This window comes from Gossypium hirsutum, chromosome D04 (assembly GCF_007990345.1).
Source record: "Gossypium hirsutum isolate 1008001.06 chromosome D04, Gossypium_hirsutum_v2.1, whole genome shotgun sequence".
Taxonomy (NCBI): Eukaryota; Viridiplantae; Streptophyta; class Magnoliopsida; order Malvales; family Malvaceae; genus Gossypium; species Gossypium hirsutum.
In genome coordinates, this window is record NC_053440.1 from 37,477,555 (window position 1) to 37,495,411 (window position 17,857).

A 17,857-nucleotide genomic window follows, 5' to 3' on the forward strand; every position below is an offset into this window, starting at 1 on the left:
GCATGTCTTTCTAATTCTTTTCTTTATTCTTTCTTTTATTATTATTATTTTTATTATTATTATTATTATAATCTTCATACATATTAATTTCATTTTATAGATCATAATATATAACATATATATATTAACTATTATATTTATAAATACCCCATTAATGCCGTCCACTACCCAATATAAAGGTATAATTACCACTTTAATCCCTCAATTGATTTTTAATCAATAATTCAACTTTCACCCTATACACGATTTAGTCCTTATATTGAATAACTTTTAATTCATGCAAATTCACTTAATTGAAACCGAATTAACTACACAACTAACTTCGTAAATATTTTTAATAAATATTTACGAGTCCGATTTACGGGAACAGAGTTCTAGGAAAGCACTTTACGAGACCCCTAACTATAAAGCCGTTACAATTCTCCCCCTCTAATGAAATTTTGTCCCCAAAATTTACCTGAAAAGAGATGGGGGTATTGAGATCTCATCGTCTCTTCCGGTTCCCAAGTCGCTTCCTCGACACTATGACTACACCATAGCACTTTCACTAACGGAACTCGCTTATTACGCAACTCTTTCACCTCGCGAGTCAAAATCTCAATTGCTTGTTCTTCATACGTCAAATCGGGTTGAATCTCAATGTCTTCCGTCAAAATAATGTGAGACGGATCCGATCGTTATATTCTAAGCATTAAAACGTGAAAAAACGTCAAGCATTTTCTATAATTTCGCAGGTAGAGCTAAACAATATGCAACTGGTCCTACTCTTTCTGTGATCTTATACGGTCTGATAAAACGAGGACTCAGCTTCCCTTTTCGACCGAATCTCAAAATTTTCTTCCAAGGTAAAACTTTAAGAAATACTTTATCACCAACAAAATATTCAAAATCTCAATGTTTCAAATATGCATACAATTTCTATCTATTGAAAGCTGTCTTCAATCTATCTCGAATTTTCTTAACAATATATTTCGTTTCTTAAATTAATTTCAGCCCCATCATTCCCCTTTCACCTAATTCTATCCAGCAAACATGTGTTCGACACCTATGATCATATAAGGCATCATACGGAGCCATCAGAATACTCGATTCAAAGCTATTGTTGTATACAAGTTCGGCCAAAGGTAAGTAACGCTCCCAACCTGATTCAAAATCAATAACACAAGTGCAAAGCTTGTCTTCCAAAATCTGAATAACACGTTCAGATTTTCCGTCTGTCTGTAGGTGAAAAACTACGCTAAAATTAAGTCGCGTACCGAGAGATTCATGCAACTGCTTCCAAAATCTCAAAGTGAATTGTGGGTCTCGATTAGAGATTATCGACATAGGGACATCATGCAGTCTTAAAATTTCTTGAATATAAACTTCAGCAAGTTTTTGAAGTGACCAATCTATCTTGACCGTAATAAAATGAGCCGATTTCGTAAGTCTACCAACAATTACCCAAATAACATTTTTCTTGCTCGGAGATAATGGTAATCCCGTTACAAAATCTATCGTGATGCGTTCCCATTTCCACTCAGAAATAGAAATAGGCTGAAGTAATCTGGTGGGAACCTGATTTTCTGCCTTAACTCGCTGACAAGTTAAACATTTAGCCACATACTCGATCACATCTCTTTTCATTCTTGGCCACCAATAAGATACATTTTTGTTCCTCCAGGATGCAAATTAAAATGACTATCATGAGCTTCGCGAAGTATCAACTCTTTTAATTCAAAAACATCCGGATCGCAGATTCGGTTATAAAATCTCAAGCAACCAGAATTATCAATGCTAAAATTTTCTAATATGCCATTCTGAACCATTTCTCTTTTCTTCGCCAACTTATCATCATCTAACTGCGTTGACTTGATCCGATCAAACATGACTGGTTTGATCTTTAGTCTCAGCTAACAAGCTTCCATCCTCATTGATACTGAACCGAGCAAACATTGTTTGCAATTCAACCACTACTTTTCTACTCAAAGCATAAACGACGACATTAACTTTACCAGGGTGGTAATCAATAACAAAATTAAAATCTTTCAGAAGCTAAACCCAACGATGCTATCTCAAATTTAAATCCTTTTGAGATAGGAGGTATTTGAGACTCTTATGATCGGTATAGATATGACACTTTTCACTGTACAGGTAGTGTCAGCAGATCTTTAGAGCAAAAATCATAGCAGCTAGCTCTGAATCGTGCGTCAGATAATTGTGTTCATATGTCTTTAACAGATGAGATGCATAAACGATCACTTTCCCGTCTTGCATCAAAACACAATCGAGACCGCTCAAAGAAGAATTACTATAGACTACAAAATCCTTTCCTAATTCTGGTGAAGTCAAAACCGATGCTTCAGTCAACATCTGCTTCAATTTCTTAAAACTTTCTTCACATTGATCATCCCAGACAAATTGAACATTCTTCTGCCACAACTTTTTCATCGGCAAAGCTATCTTCGAAAATCCATTTACAAATCTTCGGTAATAACTAGCTAGTCTAAGAAAACTACGAACCTCTGATACATTCCTTGGTGCTTTCCACTGAACAATTTCCTCGATCTTTTTTGAATCAACTCTAATCCTATCTGCCGAGATAACATGACCCAAAAATACAACTTTTGATAACCAGAATTCACACTTACTAAGCTTTTCATATAACCGTTTCTCTCGTAACACTTGTAAAACAATTCTGAGGTGTTGCTCATGCGTGGATTCAGATTTCGAACCATAATATTCTCAATAAAAACTACAACAAATTGATCCAAATATGGTTGAAAAATATGGTTCATTAGATCCATGAATGCTGCCGAGTGTTCGTAAACCCAAAAGGCATCACTAAGAATTCATAATGGACATAATGCGTACAAAATGCTTTCTTCGGTACGTCACTATCTTCCACTTCAACTAATAGTAACCCGATCTCAAATCGATCTTTGAAAAGACAGAAGCTCCTTTTAGTTGATCAAATATGTCATCAATACGAGGTAGTGGGTATCAATTCTTAATCGTCAACTTATTCAATTGCCGATAGTCAATACAAAGCCACATTGAGCTATCTTGCTTTTTGACGAAAAGTACTAGAGCTCTCCAAGGCGATATACTAGGGCGTATAAAGCCGCGATCCAACAAGTCTTGCAATTGTACTTTTAATTCTTTCAACTCTGTGGGTGCCATATGATAGGGGGACGTTGACACAAAGTCTTACCAAGAAACACTTAAATTGCAAACTCAACCTCTTGATCTGGCAGTAATCCCAATAATTCCTCATGAATCACATCAGGGAATTTGCAAACAGTTCAAATTTTTCTGCACTGACTATCACCAACATTCGAATTGATAACATAAGCTAGAAAAGCTTCACAGCCTTGATTGAGAAGTTTAATAGCTCGAGTTGCTGAAATGATACGAGTTGAACCACTCGTTCAAACACCATTCACCTTAATCATACCACCGCCTTCACTCTGAACAAAAAACTTCTTTTTATGACAATCCAGAATCACTCCGTGTTCCGTAAGCCAATCCATGCCCAAAATCATATCGAAATCGCCAAACGGCATTATCAACAAATCAACAGGAAATGTTATATTCTGTATCACTAACGGACATCTCCTACACACCTGATCAACTAACATAGATTATCCCAAAGGACTAGACACCACTATCGATACTCTAGATGTCACAGATTTTAAACTTCTCAACTTAACTAACTCAGTATTAACATATGAATGTAAAGATCCTGAATCTATCAAAGTATAAATAGGTTTTGAATGTAATAAAAAGATACCTATCACAACATCATTAGCATCACCATCCTCACGTGTTCGCACACTATAAGCTTAGGCTAGTGCTCTAAACTCCGACTGATGAGTAACAACATAATTTCCCTTTCTGGCACCACCTTTCAAAAATGAACCACCTCGACTTGACCCGCGACCCCTACGTGTAGGCACAAATATTTGAGAAGTAATAGGTGTAGCATTCTCATTCTTTAGACACTCTCTAGCAAAATATTCTGTGGATCCACAACCTAAACAACCTCGAGTTAACTTCTAGCATTCACCACGGTGCTTTTTCCCGTAGTGCTAACAAATCAAAATATCAGTATCCCTGATTGAACCTCGCACACTACCCGTGGACACAGTCGGTTGTCGATCATGGTTTTTATCAGCTCTATCTGACATAAAGTTTGACCTCCAGCTACCACGAAATTATTTTGATCTTTTCAGTTGTAGATTTGAACTCATAGCTCTAGAACACTTTCCAATAGTACAAGTATTCTCAATCTTTTTATCAAAACCCAGAAGTTATTCTACCATTCTCGCTCATTCAACTAAATCTGCAAACTCAGTAATTTTGTGTGATACTAACTGTACCTGTAACTCATCCCGTAAATCACGCAGAAATCGCTTGCAACTATCAATTTCAGTCGGCACAAACTCAACGACGTACCTACTAAGTTGTGAAAACTCTCGTTCATAATCAACCACAAACATTCTACCTTGTTTCAACATCAAAAACTCTTGTCTTCTATCTTCGATATACAATTCACCCACATATTTCTTTTGGAATTCCTTTTAGAAGAATTCTTAATTAGCTTGATATGTGGATACATGGTGTGTTACTGACTGCCACTAGGTATATACTTCTCCTTCAGTAGAGAAACAACATGTATTACACTTTCATGTGGGTTGCATTCAAGTTGTTGCAAGATGTGCTTAATGAATTCAATCAAAACTTCAGCTGCAGAAAGATTAACTCTTTTCAATCCTAAAAATTCAGTCACACCGTATCTATGCAACTCTTTGATTGGAGCTCAACGAACAGAAGGTGCAGATGCTGTAGCAGATATAGTTCCCACAACACACTGAAGAACATCAACGATAGCACGAAGTAACTGTGAGTTACCTTGTGCCTTAATATTACATCGCTCAATGTTAGGTTGTTGAGTACTAACTGGATTAACACTCGGTGTTACCAATTCAGTTCCATCTAACTCATTGGAAACATCATCTCCGGTATATATCTCTTGATCAACATTGTTATTATAACCATCCGACATTTTCAACTATAAAACAAAAACAAATGTATCAGCATCCAAATCCCGACTCAATTCGACTCAATTATGGCATGTACCTCTAAATTCAATTTAAAGCTCGATTTAGTTCGAGAGTCGGCTAAACTTGCAACCTCTGATACCACTAAATGTAACACCCCTACCCCTCACTATTGTCGAATTAGGGTCACGAGCATTCCTAAAGAATCAAGAAATTAATTCAATCATAATCAACATATAAACTAACTAATAACATTATAATATGCAAGGGTAAGTCACGGCAATATAATACTTTCAAGCTAGATTCTTATGCATTCAAATAATAAATTATGCTATGCATTTCTATACTTGGTCTTCCATTGTCTACACTCTTATCACTATTTATCCCTTCTAGAATGTCAGAATTCAGATACATATAAGACTATTCCAATTATTAGCATCAGAGTATTAGTCCATACTCTATCTACAATTATCTTTTCAATTTATCTTTGATAATGTTACTGGAATGCACTTAATTTAGGTTTGCTAATCTACCCTAATTCAGAGTAAAAGTTACTCTTACAGCCCCTATTACGAGTCTACTAGACCCTAAAAATAGTTTAAAAATAGGCAAAAACTAATATGAAACAATTATGGAAGTTTAGGAAATAATTACAAAAGTTTTAACTGTAGGGGTCACATGGCCGTGCGGCTAGGCCGTGTGAGTCACACAACCAAGTCACAAGCCCGTGTGTCTGGTCGTGTGGGCATTCGAAGTAGGGACACACAACCGTGTCTCAGCCCGTGTAACTTACGAACTTGGGTCACACAGCCAAGCCACCCGCTCATGTGCTAGGCCGTGTAATCTTCGAAATGGCCTTGAATGCCTGTGCAATAGCTGTTTGTCTCACATGGCCAAGTCACACGCCCGTGTGTTTGTCGTTTGGACCTAAATTGCACCTCAAACCACAAGATTATCATTCCTACTTGCTTGGATATTAAGCAACTCAAAAACCATTCGTTTCACCTATTCAAAACACGACCAAACACACTCAAAACATGCTGAAACAATCATCATAACTGCCTAACCAATGTACCCTCATTGGTACCACATTTATATTATCAAAACATATCGTTAATGCATCATTCAAATCCAAATTATAAACATACCAAAACACTCCATTTAGTCTAGTTCATAATCACCTAAGCATCAACTAAAATTCACAAACACCTAACCTATCTTGGTTCAATTCAACATTACATATTATGGCATCAAACACAAACACATGATTACATATATACCAACCAACATTACACCTACAACTTTATTTACAATCCATCTACAAAATAACTACCAATTAAACATCCTAGGTACATGCCAACACAAAAGATCAACATCACCACATTTGAGATCGAGATCATTGTTGGATGCTGAATTGACGATCAAAAGTGAAGTATCTAACCTGCGTACGAAAAACAAAACCGTACGCTGAGTAAAACTCAGTGATATTACTATAATCCGAACAATTAAGAATATAATAATACAAAAATGCATAATTTGAATTATATGAACATAATATTGTCCAAGCTTATATTTGTCATATACCATTATTTCAATTTCACATGCTATCATATTTTTTCGTTTAACAAATATCTCAATACACATTTCTAGCTATATAAAAAGCTTTTCACATATCAATCCACATTTCATTTAAACAATAGCATTATCCATTCCATATTCAATTCATGAGTATATAACTCATATATTCCATGTATTTACAACATATTTCACATTCTATTTTCAATTCACTATATCACTTCCATTTCTCATACTATGTCATTTCAATATCAAATATATAACTTTATTATTTATTTACCCCTTTTAATACGACTTGGACATGGATGGATACACGGATCCAATAAACACACCAGTTTGGCACCCATCATCTCATCGGATAAATTTGAAGAAGTAACTACGCCCAGTGCTATATAAATTGACACCTAGTGTCTCATCTATTAAATCGAAGTAAATTGGCACCCAGTGACTCATTGACTTGAAGTTGAAGAAATCCCTGAACTCTTCCTATCCTATGGCTTGCCATCTATATCCGACTCAGCCCGATACAATTAATAGGGTTTCATTTCACATTTCAAATACAACCAATATCCAATTCTCATATTTGTTCATATATTCATTTCAATTCAAATAATCAATACATTCATAATGTATGTACCAATTCAATCCATTTCAATAAATTATCAAAATGTTAAATACTCACCTCACACACTTACCAAATGCATTAAATCGAATTAAAATAATTGACAACTAGGTTCGGATTTATAGAAACACAAACTGTGGATTCTGAGCTATTCAACGTTGATTTTATTCTTCCCCTTTTTAGTCGAGGATTTCGATACGACGTTAGCTACGGAATTAAAACAATTAAAATACATCAATACAACACAATTTAATTTCACATTGACTATTTCAATTTAGTCCCTAAATCGAGATTAATTTTTATGCTGATTTCACTTTAAGCTAAATTTAGCTCCCTATTTTTAATTAAACCTCAAAATTTTGAATATTTCACAATTTAGTCCCTATTACTCAAAATTTATAATTTATTCTACAATTTAATCCTTTTCTATTTCTAGCCTAAAAAAATATCAATTTAATCTCTAATACTAAAACTATTTAACAATAACAACATCTAAAATCTTAATCAATGCCAAAATTACAACATGGTTCGGGTAGCCCTAGGTACCGAGATTCAAAAAATATAAAGATTACAAGAAAATGGACTAAATTGACTATCCAATTGAAGTTTGGAAACTTAGAAGTCCCTAGTCGTGTGTTCTCTCCTTTCTCCCTTTCTTTCTTTTTCTTTCTCCTTCTATCTTAGTTTGCATGTCTTTCTAATTCTTTTTCTTTATTCTTTCTTTATTCATTCCAATTGATAAAATTGGTCATCATATATGACCATCTTACAGGGGATCCCAGAGTTTCACTCGGAAAGGCTGCTATACCATAGGTGACTTACCAATTGTAGAAGTAGGATCTTTGGCAAGCAATAAGCACTTAAATAATACAATTCGAGTGTACCATCTTCTTTCTCATTTCGAGGAAAAGGTGCGGGAGGAAAAGAAAACAACGGAGGGATCCGAATCGGACCTAAATGGAAATGAAAGACAACATTGTCCTAGAACGGTCAAATAGAATTTGAATCTTCTTCCATTTTATAATTCATAATATATAACATATATATTAACTGTTATATATATAAATACCCCATTAATGTCGTCCACTAGCCAATATAAAGGTATAATTACCACTTTAATCCCTTAATTGATTTTTAATCAATAATTTAACTTTCACCCTATACGCGACTTAATCTTTATACTGAATAACTTTTAATCATGCAAATTCACTTAATTGAAACCTAATTAAGTACACAACTAACCTAATTTAGTCCTTATACGCGATTTAGTTTGATTTACGAGAACAGAGTCTCGAGAATGCACTTTTTAACACCCCTAACTATAGGTTCATTACAAAATGTCTCGGTTGATGATATGAAAGAGAGGATCAGTGCAAAAAATTGTTGAATGTTGTGGGAGGAGGACCTTGAGTCTATTCTACAAATTTCTAGTTTCGATAGAGCCCATAAAATTCACCGAGATGGCATTTTTAGGTGATGATGAAGTGGACACAATGGTCACACTTTATTTTCGAGATCAAAGTCGGTAAATAAATCTGAATAATTTGTTTTCTGAATTAGTTGATGTAGAGACAACTGACGATTCCACTCCATTAAGTGAAAAACATGGAGCTTAAGATCCATGTACGATGAATCCAATAGCGTACGTTGGCAGGCGATCGACTGTACACAGTATCGAAAACTATCTTAATGCTCTACCTACATATGAGGACCTTAAATCAGGTCTCCGTTTACAAATACATATGGTGGTGATTGAGACTGATGCGGATGGTGATGATGTATATGATAATTTTGGTTCTTCTGATCACGAGGTTGAAGGTTATAGTGATCCCGATCAAGGTGAGGTTCCGAATGATATCAATGAAGAACTGAATATGAAAATGTTAAGAAGTCATTAGTTGGGAATCTGAATTGAGTTATTGTGATACGTAATGATCCTGGGGCACACATGTCGATCATAGATCCCGATGTGGTGCATACGTTAGAGTTTCCGGGGTACTCTGATATACTACATGCTCACCAGTTGGCTACAGATTCTGAACGTGAGTTGTTCGTGGGCAAAAAATTCACAACCAAGGAAGATTCTGTATTCTCCATTAACTGGTATATCATGAATATGCCGGTTAACTACAAAGTTGTGTCTAAACTGACATTATATATTGGGAAGTGTTTGAGGTCGACAGAAGGCTGCAATTGGCGGGTACGAGCCACATTTATCCAAAGGTCACAAATGTGGAAGATGAAAATATTTTTTTGGGCCTGACATATGCAGTTTAACACATATAACGCAAGATCACCTCAAACTTGATTCCAAGACTATCTGCACATGCATCATGCCAATGGTGAAGGACATGCTAACCATTCTAATTTCTGTATTGATTGTCAAAATACAAGAATGATTTCAGTACCAAGTGTCATATCAGAAAACATGGATAGCTAAACAAATGGCCATTGAGCAGTTGTATGAAGATTGGGATGTGTCGTACAATAAGCTACAGGGGTGGATAGCCACTATGCATGGATACGTGTAATAGTCTACTTTTATTGAAATTAGAATAGTGGTTTTGAGACCACAAATCTGAAAAATAAATTATTATTTTATTATTATTTGAATGTATATGAGATGTTAGTAAGGTCGTATTAAAATTTCGTTAAGAAATTTTGATGTTTGTATGATTAATTAAGTGAAAATGACTAAATTGTAAAAGTACAAAAGTAGAGTTTTATTAGCAAAATGGATCAAATGTCTATGAAACATTAAAATGAATGGATTTAGAGGTAATTAGACCATTTGAATAGTTAGTGGATATTCATGGCAAGGTTTTATTGTAAATTTGATAGTTTTTAAAAGGAAAAATGGTAATTTTGTAATTAAAGTTAAAATTAAACTAAGAAAAGATATCATCTTCCTTATTTTTTTCTTGTTTCAACTGAAATTTCCATGGGAGAGGAAGCTTTGAATTTGGCTAGGGTTAATTCACTTGCATGGTATGATTTTAAGTCATATTTTTAATGATTTTTATGTTTTTAGAATTTTTGTAGCTTAATCTAGTTAGCCCAGGGATCAATTTGTAAAAATTTTAAAGATTGAGGGTTATTCCATGAATGATTTTGTATGATTCTTGATTTTTAATGATAGATTATGAGTCCTTGTTGATAAATAAACAAGTTTTCTAAAGTGATTTTTGATGGAAATTGTATTTAGGGACTTGATTGTAAAAATAGTAAAATTTCATGTTAAATTTATGAAATGATGGTTTGTATGGATTGGTTTAAGTTCCTAGAGAATTCTACTAGCTTGAGAAGAGGATTAAAATGTTTAAATTTCAATTTATGAACTTAACAACTAAAATGTGAAAAGTTAAAATGTTAGGGGCAGATAGTAATTTTTGCAAAAATATGAAATGTGGACTTAATTGAATGCTAGAGATATTAAATGGATTAAATCTGTCTATTTAGATCAAGATAGATCACGTGCAGATTTAGATCGAGAAAAAGCTAAAGACTTAGATTAGTAATTACGTTCCTATGCCCTAGTCGTCGAGTTAAGTTCGTAGCGTTTTTATATGTAACTGAATTTTTATCTATGTAATTATATTATAATGTTTTAATTATAATTTTTTAGAAGATTACTTCTGAATTGCACATACGTGCCCTTATTTGTACTTCGGTACCCCTGAATTGCACATAAGTGCCTCTGTTTGTACTTCGGTACCCCTAAATTGCACATACGTGCCCCTGTTTGTACTTTGGTACCCTTGAATTGCACATATGTGCCCCTATTTATAATTCGGTACCCTTGAATGTATTTCTGTGCCCTGATTAGACTTTGGTAACTCTGAATCGAATAATATATGAATCATATTCAATTATTGTTAGATTAAATGATATACTATGTTCTTACTAAGCTCTATAAGCTTATTCATTTTTGTGGATTCTTTTATAGATCATCGTTGCTGACATTTTGGACAGATGAAACCTTCGGCTCACGCTATCCATCGATATTGGTAGCTTTTGTATCTCCTAGTTTTGTGGCATGTATAAACTTATGTAGTTGAAATTGTGGTATTGATGATTATGTAAATAATAACAACATGTGTTTATGTTTTGGTGTCATGTATGCATAATAGGTATAATGCTTACTTTAGAAAGTACTTTTGGTCAGTTTTGATCATGGATGAGAATGGTTTATTAGTATCATTTGATGGTTTGTGTTATTGAGCTACCTTATGTTGTATGTTTAGTAAGTTCTTGGAACTAGTAGTTGATGAATGGTAAGTGGTAACATAGGCATATTTAGGTAAGTTTTGGATGTTTGCATTTGAGATGCTTTGTATGGCATATTGGTTTATTGATTTCGAACTATTGAATTGGTCCTTTCATGTAAGTTTTATTCATGTTTTGATGTCTTGATTAGGTGCACAAAAGGCCTATAGGTCTGTGCATGGTTTGGTGTTGAAAATGGCTTGATTTTGGGCAAATTCATGTCCACGCGGCCTGAGACACGAGCGTGTGACTCAGCCGTGTGTGACACACGGCCTGGTGACACGGCCGTGTGTCCCTTGTAGGTTCTATTGCATGCAATTCAGTTAGTTAGACACCCTAGCACACGGCCTGGTACACGGGGGTATGACACGATTATGTGACACTACTCAAAGAGTTACACGGATGAGGACACGGGCTGGGACACGGTCGAATGTCCTTAGTTTGAAGGTTACACGGCTTGAGACACGGTGAGTGTCTCAGCCGTGTGAGGCACACGGCTTAGCCACACCGCATGTGACCCTTGTAGTCAAAATTTTCTAACTTTTTCTTAAACTTTCCAAATGTTTCCAATTAGGTCTCAAATTGTTTTTAAGGTGTTTCTAGGGCCTCGAAGGTTCAATTAAGGGACGATATGTATATGAATCTAGGTATTATCATATGTTTTCAATGATGTATGAAATGCATTTTTGATGTTCCATTTGTATGGTAATGCTCTATAACCTTAATCCGGTGATGGATATGGGTTAGGGGTGTTACAGTATGTGCCAAGGACTGTCATTGAGTTGCAGACATGACCTTGTTATGGCCTGAATGACCAACTACAACTGGGGAAGAAGATTTTTCCAACAGATGTTCGAACCATGCATGTAGGCGTTTCCCCAATGTAGATACTACTTATTGCGGTTGTTCAATACGAGAATTGAAACTTCAATACGAGAATTGAAACTTACTCTCGATAGCGTTTGCCATCATGGACAAGGAGAACCTAGAATCATGGGATTTCTTCTTGATGAACTTGCAGACATATGTTGTTAGGGAGGACAATATTTGTGTTATATCTAATAGAGAGAAGGGAATAATTGCCGTAATTAGGCATATCGGTGTTCCATAGAGATTCGTTTAGTGCATCCTGCAAATCGCGACTAATTTCCACCTAGACGATAAAAATGTAGACTGGCGGAGACAAATTATGAAAATTGGTAAAATTTAGTTTCAACATATGTTTTAAATGGTTTTAATACTTTCAAAAATTAGTTTTGCATACTGTAACTTGTCTTTTCTTAATACATGCACGGTGTACGAGCTAGAGCCACACCTTTCTAGGCAAAGAATGAACATACTTGAGGGTGACATGCAATGTGAAATGAATATTGCTTTAAGAGACTGGTTGGGCACCATAGAGTCGTGGTAATGGGCTCAAAGTTTCGATGATGGAGCTCGATATGGTCAAATAACAACCATCCTGAAAAAGGTAGTTAACTCCATACTGAGGAAAACACGATAATTTCCAATTTCATCTGTGTTCTCGGCTATGTTCTACAGGTTGGCTACCTTGATGCCAAGAATGGGGTTGAAACAAGTAAATCAGATGGAGATGGGACACGTGTTTGTCGAAGGTATCTGACCTAGGTCCTACGGAGTTGATATCTGAAATAGAAGATAGGATTGGAGGAGGTTGCAGTCACTCCATTACCCCTGTGCACACATCGTTGTAGCTTGTGATCATGTCATAGGTTGCGTATGGGAGCTCGCAACAATGGTGCACTTGTGTGATCCATCATGTTTAAAGGAGGTCATTTGGCCCAATCGGATTGACCTGTTGCTTGGATATATTGAAAGCCCATCTATAAAGCTTGGAAAATATGGAACTTGATCTTCAAAGATATTTAATCTTAGATATGATGTGTAATCTTTAGAAGATAAAATTCTATAATCTTAGAGATTTGATTTGTAGATAGCTTTTAATCTTAGTCATTGATGTACTTTGATTTGTACTGTTGATTTTGGGGAGGCTCAACTATAAATAGAGGCTTCTCCCTCTCACTGTAAATCATTCATTGAGTGATAGAATTCTTGAGAGCATTCACTCAAAATTTTCTCTCTAGTGTTCTTGCTTTTCTGTGGCTTTGTTCATCTTTCGAGTTCTTTCAATTTTTGTTCTTCCACATGTTCTCCATGGGTGCCTTAAAGGAATTCTATTGAATCCTCAATAGTTGGTAGTTAGGCTGCCTTAGGCGTTGTTGGAGCGAAGAAATTGCCTAAGGCTGCATAGATTAAGTGGGAAAAATCTAAGTCCGTGACAGTTGGTGTCCGAGATAGAGTTCGAAGGCACCATTGAAAGATGTCGAAAGAAGTTGTCGAACATGGTCAGCCAATGAAGAACCGTGGGAGGGCCAAGAAAGCTAGTTGTTCGAGGGACAATCAGCTTCGGAGGGAAGGGTCGTTATTCTAAAGGAGTCCATGTGTAACGTCAAGGAGAGGAACAATGATGTCGATGATAGGATCATCGATGGTTTGCAATCCATGAAGGAGTATCTTAGAGAGTATGTGTTGGATTCTGTCGAAAAGTTGACCAGTAGGGAATATGCACTCTAGGCTTTGGTGATGGCCTTAAAAGAGGAGATTGTAGAGCTCAAGGGTAAACTTACAATCTACAAGGCTACTTTGGGCAATGGAAGGTTATTGTTGTTGCATCCAAGCCCAGTGTGGATGTTGCCAAGCCCAAGGAGTTCAAAGGAACAAGGTCCACAAGAGATATGGACAATTTTCTATGGGGAATGGACCAATACTTCCGTGCCAAAAGTATCATGGACAATGGCACTAAGGTAATTATTGTTGCTATGTATTTGACTGATGTTGCTTTGTTGTGGTGGTGTCGTAAGTCCATAGATGTGAGACATGGTGGAATCGAAATTGGGACTTGGGAGGAGTTCCAAAGTGAGTTCAAAGCACATTTTTATCCAGAGTATGCCAAGGATAAGGCTCTGGAAAAGTTACGCTGGCTGACACAATAAAGCACTCTGAAAGAGTATGTGTGAGAGTTTAGCAAACTCATGCTTCAGATATCAGATATAGGTGAGAAAGAGGTGTTCTTTTCCTTTATGGATGGTTTGAAGCCATGGGTGAAGTAAGAGTTGCAACGCCGAGGAGTCCAAGAGCTTACCAAGGCCATAACCATAGCAGAATCACTTGTTGAGCTTAGTAGAAAGAAAGATAAGCCTGGGTCTTCCAAGCCAAAATTCAGACCAAAGGGCAATGGTGGTGGAAACAAAGACAAGTCCGCTAAGAATCACAATGATAAAAAGCCTTGGGATAAAAAGAAGAATGGGCCTTTTTGTTGCTTCCATTGTGATGGTCCACATATGATCAAGGATTGTCCGAAGAAGGTCACGCTTCTTGCTATGAAAGAAAAGGAGAAGGCAGGTAAGGCAGACAAAAATCTTGTTTCGATACTAAGGTGTGTCAAAGACAAGACGAGTCATGAGCTGATGTTTGTAGACATCATAGTGACTGGCAGAGAATAGTATGAGCTTGTCGACACAGGTGCGTCAAATTTGTTCATGTTCGAAGAGATTGCTTATAAATTTGGTCTCCAGATCCAAAATGAGTTAGGTTGGATCAAGACGGTGAACTCAAAAAGTGTTCCAACCAAGGAGGTTGCAAAGGGAATATATCTCCAACTTGGCGATTGGACTGGTAAGGTGACCATTAAAGTAATATCACTTGATGACTATGATTTTGTGGTTAGATTAAGTTTTCTTGACTGAGTTAATGCGTCTATTTTTCTTTCGGGTAATTACATGGTGATTGTGGATTCGAACCATCAATTTATGGTGAGAATGAAAAGAAATGGAAGCATGGATAGAAAAACATTGCCAGCAATCCATTTCGCTAAAAGAGTACAGAGAGATGAAGTCTCCCATTTAGCCACTTTGAAGGTCGAGGAAGCCGTTAAGTCCGTTGGTGAGAGCCCAAAAGAAGTGGGTCAGTTATTATAATCTTTTCAAGATCTGATGCCTACCGAGTTTCCACTAAAGAGGGAGGTGGACCACATGATTGAGTTGGTGCCCAACATGGAACCGCTAGCAAGGACCTCATATCATATGTCTCTGCTGGAATTAGACGAGTTGTAGAAATAATTGAAAGAGCTTTTAGATGCGGGATTCAATAGGCCATCTAAATCTCTGTCTCGTGCACCAGTATTGTTCCAAAAGAAACATGATAGGTCGCTGAGGATGTGCATTGATTATCGAGCCTTAAACAAGATGACTGTGAAGAACAGGTACCCTATTCCCCTTATTTGCGAACTTATTTGATCAGCTTAGTAGTGCGAGATGGTTCACCAAGTTGGATTTGAGATCAGGGTACCATAAAGTTCAAATAGCCGAGGGGAACAAGCCAAAGATATCTTGTGTGACGCGATATGGTTCGTATGAGTTTCTTATAATGCACTTCGGACTCACGAATGCCCCAGCTACATTTTGTACCTTAATTAATAATGTACATCAACCTTTCCTAGATTATTTTGTGGTTGTTTACCTTAATGATATTGTTGTGTACAGTAAGTTGCTCAAGGAGCATGTGGAACATTTGAATGAGGTGTTCCAAACTTTCAGGGAAAATGAGTTGTTCATCAAAAAGGAGAAGTGCTCATTTGCCCAACGAGAGGTGCCTTTTCTAGGCCATATTGTCGGAGGTGGTAAGATCCGGATGGATGAGAGCAAAATTTGAGCCATTATTGAGTGGGTGCCACCAACCAAGGTGACGGTGTTGAGATGTTTCTTTGGGTTGGCAAATTACTATTTACGCTTCATCGAAGGCTGCTCCAAAATTACCGCACCCTTGACGAACATGTCCAAAAAAGGTAAGATATGGGATTGAGATCCTCAATGTGAGAAGGCTTTTAACCAATTAAAGCAAGTGATGACGAGGGAGCCTATACTTGCTTTGTCGAATTATTTGAAGCCATATGAGGTACGCACATATGCATCAGATTATACCATTGGGGGAGTACTGATGCAAGATGGGCATCCAATTACTTCTGAGAGTCGACAACTTAATGAGACAGAGTAGAGGTACATGGTCCAAGAAAAAGATATGACCACTGTGGTGCATTGCTTGCGCACATGGAGGCATTATTTATTGGGTTTCAGGTTCGTGGTCTTTACCGATAATATTGCCAACAGTTATTTTCTAACCCAGAAAAAGTTATTTTCCAAACAGGCTCGTTGGCAAGTTTTCCTAACAGAGTTTGATTTCACGATGGAGTATAAGTTGGGGAGTGTCAATACTGTGGTTGATGCACTTAGCCGAAAATGGAGTTTGTGGCAATCAACCAACCTGGTGGTTCCTTATTGGAGCACATTCGAGAGGGATTGTCCTATGATCCCATAGCTAAAAACTTGATTGAGCATGCCATAAGGGGAAAACGAGGAGGGTTTTTATACACTCATGGGCACCGTCTTTATGTGCCTCATTATGGAAAATTATGCAAGGAAGTCATGAAGGAGTGTCATGACTCATGGCCAAAGTTGTTGGATGTAGCCTAATTTTTATACAACTTGTAGCGAAGTGGGGTCACGAATTAAAGTTCATTCGAGATAGTGACGGGCCAGCAACCACTCACACCCAATGCTATTGTGACTCGTTATATAAGACCGAATCAAGAAACTTATCGACTTGCAAAGGATTGGAAAGAGAAAAATGACTTGGCTAGAGCTTGTCTACACAAGGCAAGTAAGCGCAACAAGAAGTGGGCAGATCAGAATCAAAGGGATGTGGAATTTTAGGTTGGTGATTCAATCCTTGCTAAACTAGACTTGATTTTGTGACATAATGGTTTCCGCAAGGGGCTTGTGAGACAGTATGATGGAAATTTTTAAGTTGTGAAGAGAGTAGGCAAGGTGGTCTACAAGCTTGAGTTGCCGGCACAACTGAAAGTCCACCCAGTGTTTCATGTGAGCACGTTTAAGCTATTTCATGAGGATCAAGAGGATCTAGATCAAGGAAAGTTTGAACGAGCATCGATGGGGTAAAGGTTTGTTACGGTCGTGAATTTGAAAGCATCAAGGCAGACCGTGTGATCAGACAAAAGTACTATCGGATGCGGCATGAATACTTAGTTCTATGGAAGGGACTTCCCGATAGTAAAGCGAGTTGGGATACTGCCGAGGCATTATGGCATTTCCAACCAGTTCCATGAGAAGGATGTGACGAGGGAGTCGCTAGAACAGTTGGGAGAGAATGTCATGGGTTGCACATGGGAGCCTGCAACCATAGCACACTTCTGTGATCCATCATGTTCAAAGGAGGTCATTTGGCCCAACCGGACTGGCCCGTTGCTTGGAGAGAT